Source organism: Electrophorus electricus, chromosome 4, assembly GCF_041902795.1.
Source record: "Electrophorus electricus isolate QZ-2024a chromosome 4, ASM4190279v1, whole genome shotgun sequence".
Classification (NCBI taxonomy): domain Eukaryota; kingdom Metazoa; phylum Chordata; class Actinopteri; order Gymnotiformes; family Gymnotidae; genus Electrophorus; species Electrophorus electricus.
In genome coordinates, this window is record NC_137500.1 from 26,255,001 (window position 1) to 26,262,500 (window position 7,500).

General features: G+C 44.6%; 1 protein-coding gene and 1 long non-coding RNA gene across 4 annotated transcripts in view; one reads left to right on the forward strand and one right to left on the reverse strand.

Moving 5' to 3' along the window:
- The window catches only part of LOC113575611 (uncharacterized), an 18,383-nt gene extending 12,613 nt beyond the window's left edge, over positions 1 to 5,770 (forward strand). The window contains exon 4 of the long non-coding RNA XR_003410434.3: positions 4,633 to 5,770. This is a non-coding gene — a long non-coding RNA (uncharacterized LOC113575611). The remainder of the gene's footprint in view (positions 1 to 4,632) is intronic.
- The window catches only part of spock1 (SPARC (osteonectin), cwcv and kazal like domains proteoglycan 1), a 185,425-nt gene that overhangs the window by 158,040 nt on the left and 19,885 nt on the right, over positions 1 to 7,500 (reverse strand). The window lies entirely within an intron of this gene.

Below are 7,500 nucleotides of genomic sequence, written 5' to 3' on the forward strand. Positions count from 1 at the left end.
GACCCTGGACTACCCTAATGACTACCACTCCGGATTTGCCCTTAATAAATCTCTCTCTTCTCCGCACATGCGTCTGCCTCCTTACCGATCACCGTTACATCTTACAGCGGGCAGTCGCCATAACAACAGGCTACATAAGTAAACATATGTTGTTATTATTACATTGATTAATAACAGAACAAGCACAAATGTCCATGGACATCCACAGTCCCCAGAGCCCCATTACCATAGAGGGGTGTCTGAGTGAGGTGGAGGTGCTACCTCACACACATGTGCACACACACACAAATTTACATATGTGCACATGCACACACACATATAAACAAACACTCTTTATTTCCTACATTCACACAGAACATTTAAGGTAATTACCACATGCTGAAATAATTGGTATGTGGTATTTCAGTCATCATCATTCCTTGCTGTGTCTGCTGCTGTTAATTAGCTTCTGAGTGGTTTTTAAACAAGATAACATTTGGTTTTATGGTTTTACCCGTTTATTAGTGTGTTTTAGAATATATGGTTTTAGAATCTTCTGTGTACTTATGTGTAATTCTGTTTTCCATTTCACTGGACAGAATACCAACAAACACCAGAATACCCACCTACACCAGAATACAAACATATACCAGAATACCAACAAACACCAGAATACCCACCTACACCAGAATACCAACATACACCAGAATACCCACCTACACCAGAATACCAACAAACACCAGAATACCCACCTACACCAGAATACCAACATATATCAGAATACCAACATACACCAGAATACCCACCTACACCAGAATACCAACATATACCAGAATACCAACAAACACCAGAATACCCACCTACACCAGAATACAAACATATACCAGAATACCAACAAACACCAGAATACCCACCTACACCAGAATACCAACATATATCAGAATACCAACATACACCAGAATACAAACATATACCAGAATACCAACAAACACCAGAATACCCACCTACACCAGAATACCAACATATATCAGAATACCAACATACACCAGAATACCCACCTACACCAGAATACCAACATATACCAGAATACCAACAAACACCAGAATACCCACCTACACCAGAATACCAACATATATCAGAATACCAACATACACCAGAATACCCACCTACACCAGAATACCAACATACACCAGAATACCCACCTACACCAGAATACCAACATATACCAGAATACCAACAAACACCAGAATACCCACCTACACCAGAATACCAACATACACCAGAATACCCACCTACACCAGAATACCAACATATATCAGAATACCAACATACACCAGAATACCCACCTACACCAGAATACCAACATACACCAGAATACCCACCTACACCAGAATACCAACATATACCAGAATACCAACAAACACCAGAATACCCACCTACACCAGAATACCAACATATACCAGAATACCAACAAACACCAGAATACCCACCTACACCAGAATACCAACATATATCAGAATACCAACATACACCAGAATACCCACCTACACCAGAATACCAACATACACCAGAATACCCACCTACACCAGAATACCAACATACACCAGAATACCAATATATACCAAAATACCACCACATACCAGAATAACAACATACACCAGAATACCAACACATACCAACATACACCAGAATACCAACACATACCAACATACACCAGAATACCAACATACACCAGAATACCAACATATATCAGAATACCAACACATACCAACATACACCAGAATACCAACACATACCAACATACAGCAGAATACAGCAGAATACACCAGAATACCGACATGCACCAGAATACCAACATATACTAGAATACCAACATACACCAGAATACCAACATATACCAACATATACCAGAATACCAACATGTGTTCATGTGAATTTTAAGGACGTTGAGTAATGCATTATATATGTGTATTAAACCTTGTTTTTGGACACACACATGTGCGCATGCTCACACACACACACACACACACACACACACACACACACACACACACACACACACACACACACACACACATACAAAGTCAGAGAAGAGAAAAAAGGTTTTCAGAAAGCACATTAAGGCTCCCCGTAGTCTAAAAAGAATCTTCAATATTGAATTGCCAGTGGCAGTGTAATTTAAAGCTGGGCTTAATCTTGGCCCAAAAAGACACAAAGTTGAACCAGATCACACGACTCCTGGGGTTTGCACCTTGAAGCTGGATTTATTGGTTAGTGAACTAAATGGCTCCATCTAAAGTCACTTTGGCCTGAACCAAAAGTAATTTTGTTCCATTCAACTTAGTACAGCCGTAAGTTGAGCGTGAACCTTAGATTAGCTCACTCACGCACAAATCCATCTTTAATCCCAGTGCTGAGAGTGAACTCCAGAGAGATCTGTCTCGAGGGGCCAACTGTCCTTCACCCAGAATAAACCCAGTGTTAAGACAAAGTGGACTCTGTCTAGAAAGTCAGAGCTGACACGCAGCTCCGAATGCGTTCCAGACAGAATTCCCGAAAACAAAGAAAAGAATACAAAAAAGAAGAGAAAAGGGCGTGGAATGCGTCGGAGGCCAAGGCAACACCCCCACCCCCACCCCCACCCCCACCCCATCACGTCCCTCCAGACGCACACGAGGGACATCTGATCAATACAGCACACGTCCGTGGTGAACCCAAATCACCACGGCTCTGTCACTACGGACACTCCGTACTGACCTAGTCTGCGTCACACTCCATTATGATGCCCTTGGTGAATGTGTGTGTGAATAAGACTATGAGACACACAGTTTGTCTTTAAAGTGGTGTGGGAAGCTGGGGGGGGGGGCAGAATAGTGTTACTGGCCCTTTAAATAGTTAATGTGCACAGAGATCCTTCACCCCACAAGGAGGGCAGAGCCATTTTCTTCTGTCAAACCCTTAAACTGCAGAGGAAAAACAGGAAACGCAAAAGGGAGAGAAAGAGAGAGAAGGAGAGAGAGAGAGAGAGAGATGGAGGGGGAGGATATGAAGGCATAAAAGAAAGAAACGTTCTCAGGTGAAAAAAAGAGAAAAAACATTCTCATGAGAGATCTTTTTGTCAGTGCAGTATCTCATCCATAATAGTACAGTATATTACCCTGATATAAAAAGTGTGTGTGTGTGTGTGTGTGCGCGTGCGTGCATGCGTGCGCGCGCACGCGCATGTGTGTGTTTGTGTATGTGTGTGTGTGCGCGCGCGTGTGTGTGTTTGTGTATGTGTGTGTGCGTGTGCGTGTGTGTGTGTGTGTGTGACCCTGCTTGTGTTTTGCAAAATAGTGCAGAGCTACAACAAATTTCAGAGAGAGAGAGAGAGAGAGAGAGAGAGAGAGAGAGAGAGAGGAGAGGTGATAAATATTTAAATGAGCTTGTTATAGTCTCACATAATCTGAGACCTCTCACTGAAAGAGTGAGAAAGAGATGAGGAGAACAAGAGAGCCGATGACGAGAGGAGGAGGAGAACCAGAGGGAGAGAGAAAAGAGGAGGAGATAACACACCTCCACCTTTTCACTTCATGCTGTCAAGTTTTTTTGCTCTTAAATGAAAGAAATTGCACCTCTGCACTACTCTAATGATAATGTTAACTGTGAAAATCACACACACACACACACAAACACACACACACACACACACACACAGAAAAACCTCCCCAACACTGCTGAAAACGTCTACTTAAGACACACACACACACACACACACACACACTCACACATCCAGATAACACCCACACAGCACACTTTCCAGGCCTCTGCCTGGTTAACGACACCCCTAATTACCATTCACCCACACGGCACTGCGCAGCGCCCCCATCTTCCACACTCCTCCGCATCGCTGGCCCCTTTCCTCCCCCTCCTCCTTTCCTCCTGCTGCAGATGGGCGTAGCGCAGACGGGCGTAGCTCTCGGGGCTGCCGCGGGCTCTGATTAGGCACACGGACGCTACCTGCCTCCCTACCAGCTGCTTCTGCAAGGTGTTGTGGATTTCCACTGAAACACCCCCCCTCCACCCCCCAGCTGGTATTTGGGCCCAGTGCAGACGACAAGCCAGCAGGCTTGTTCAAGGTTCTTTCAGACAATGCAGCAATATTTCTGCTGGTGCATTAACGTTAGTATCCGGGCAGTGGTCCATTAAATTCCGGACCTAATCCCAAAAACTCCTTACAGCATAAAAGTTGACTTCATACAGTGGAATATCATGGGAATAATGAATTCAACAGAGGAGCATAGGAGCATATGTAAAGCCACGATTCTGTAGAAAGCCATAGCTCCGGGTGTGTGTGTGTGTGTGTGTGTGTGTGTGTATGTGTGTGTGTGTGTGTGTGTGTGCATGTGTGTGTGTGTATCCATTCATCTGTAGTATATTAGCACATGCAGCAGGACTCATGAACACAGTCTTTTGCGGGGCAAAAGACAGCAGATGGAGCAGATATCTGTGTGTGTGTGTGTGTGTGTGTGTGTGTGTGTGTGTGTGTGTGTGTGCGTGTGTGTGTGTGTGTGTGTGTGTGGTGTTTACCCAAGCATTTCTATGTTTGCTTTCCCTTGATTATACAGTCTTCTGCATGAAAAGGGTTTACCCCACAAACGTGTTCTCTTCCAGTACAGGGTGATGAAACATTCTCAGTGAAGAGTCCATGAACATTCCCAGTGAAGGGATGAGTCCATGAACATTCCAGTCAAGGGAAGAGTCTATGAACATCTCAGTGAAGGGAAGAGTCCATGAACATTCCCAGTGAAGAGTTCATGAACATTCCCAGAGAAGGGAAGAGCCCATAAAAGTTCCCAGTGAAGAGTCCATGAACATCCCAGTGAAGAGAAGAGTCCATGCGATGCTTTAAACTTCATCCATCAGAGTGGGTGGGAAACTGGCAGTCATTTGCCTGAAAAGCTCAACTGTGTTATGACACTGGAACCCAATCGATGACACAGAGGGAGACACGCTCGCTCCAAACAAACCAGGCAGTTGCCGCTAATGGATCGGCACGAAAGAATCAATAACCGTAACGTCCCCCCGGACACTCTGCTCGGCGTCTCCAAAGGAACAATGGCATTATGGGCCCTTTGCTGGGGGGGAGGACTGCCATTTACGGAGAATAAAAGACAATCAGAGGATCAGAGGATGATGGTTTGGAGAGAGGTGCATGTTCTCTTTTGATTTTATCACAAGGTACGTTCTGGTTCCAACTAAGCACAGCTTAGTATACAGCTGAAGCCATCAGCAATTCATGAATTTTATACATTTATCATCATTTTATTTTTAAGATGTTCCAAGGAATCCCAGAAACTTGAGCGATTCCTTTACGTTCCTTACGTTCCTGTCCATGGTCCTGAAACGTTGCTCATGAACTAATGGCCATGTCAAAAGTGAAAAGGGAAACACCCCTGAATTTAACAGAAAAAAAACTAACAGCAGAACACCTGTGTGTCCTGCTGAGCACTCCAGCAGTGGACATGGCGTCCATATCACACACTAGAGCCTGCAGCATGCAGCGTGCTGTCCGTTGTCCTAAAACCAAAGAGATGCGAAAACCCAAAGGCTGCGGTCACTGTTGTGAAATCTTCCCATGATGTCACCAGGTGGTTTTCCACTCTTAAAAGTGCACAGTCTTTAAGGAAGAGCTATCAACATATCCCTGGTATTAATCAGACTTTAATTAACACCTTGATATATAAGTCCAACTGGACACATAAACACTGTAAGGGTTTACTCAATAAGTAATAAAGTGTTATTTCACAGGGTTTTTTTTTTTTGCTATGTGCTATTCACCAGTCATTTGATGTATTTCAGTCTGTGATTTCTCATGTGAATTTTCAACATTAATTACTACTGACAAAGGTGCAGAGGTTACTTGTAAAAATGGTCAAATCTCCCCCCTCTCTCTCTCTCCCTCTGTCCCCCTCTTTTTCCCTTTCTCTCTCTCTCCTTCTCTCTCCCTCTCTCCTTCTTCCCCCTGAGATACACAAGAGAATAGTAGCAGTCACTTACTAAATTATTAAAGCTACTACAAGCCTCCAAACACCCACATATGCTCACACGAACTCACACACACTCACACCCTCACACACTCTCACACACGGCTATCCATATCTGTGGCCGCGGGGAGCAGGAGAGATAATGACCAATTCAATCTGACGTGGTTATAGATACGATAAACATCAGAGAGAGATACATAGAGGAGGAGATGTGGGGTTACAGAGAGAGAGAGAGGCAGAAAGAGAGAAGAGAAAGATAAGAATGCAGGAATAGATAGATAGATAGACAGATGGATAGACAGACAGACAGACAGATAGATAGATAGATAGATAGATAGATAGATAGATAGATAGATAGATAGATAGATAGATAGAAGAGAAACGGAACCGTAAGACCCTAACCGTAAGACCCTAAACACAGCTAGCACCACTAAGCTAGCCAGTACCACAGCATCGGAGCTCCAGGTTTCTTACATAAACACACATCACGGAGGACCACGTCCACCTCCTGAAACACACAGAACCACGGGCACTTGGCCATAGGCACAGGCTGGCTGACAGGGGGACAGAGCGGTGGTAGCTCAATGGTTAAGGTCCTGGCCTAGTAAGCCGAAGGTTACCAGTTCAACCCCTGCCACTGATTGGAAGTTGTGTTGGATAAATGTGTCAGATGTAAATGATAAAAGAAGAGAAGCCAAAAAAGGAAAAGAGAGAGGAGTGGGAGTGGGGGAGAACGAGTATGTGCTTGAGCACGTCACTGCATGCTGGAATGCGTGGAGATTTGGGAGCTGAGGGACTAACACACACAGAGAGAGAGAGAGAGAGAGAGAGTCCTCCACAGGACTGCCCGGAGACAGCACAGATACTCACTTACCTTCAGGGGATTGGTGCGATTGTGTGTGTGTGTGTTTAAAATTGTCACCCAAAGCTAAAATATTCCTGCTCCTTGTGGCAACCTAAATAAGCTTCACGGTTGGCGCTGAGCCCTGCTGGGGTCAGAGTTCAAGGTTTTGGAGTGCAATCTGCACCGTACTGCTGAGAGTTCCCACTGCTCCAATCACACTGAAGAGGAAAACACCACAGAAGAAAACTAGTGCAGTATGGCTTCTTCTTCTTCTTGCTCATTTGCTCTCTCACTCTCTTTCTCTCCCTCTTCCCCCCTCTCTCTCTCTCTCCCTCCTCTCTCCCTCTCTCCCCCCTAACTCCCTCTTCTCTCTCTCTCTCTCCCTCCCTCTTCCCCCTCTCTCTCTCCTTCTCTCTGTCTCTACATGTGTATCTTCAGTTCAGAAAGTTTGTTTAAAGACACAAATGCTAAAATCACTTCCCTACATCAGTTACGTTTATCTACACGTGGCTAATAGGAGCAGAATCAATGATCACACCCTCCGTCAAACACAGGCACTAAGACATGTGACACAGGTCTTCACCGGTGGACTTCAGGGCTTGGGGAACATTTCCAGAATGACCCTGTCTTTTCTCCTAAAGCACAGTTTAT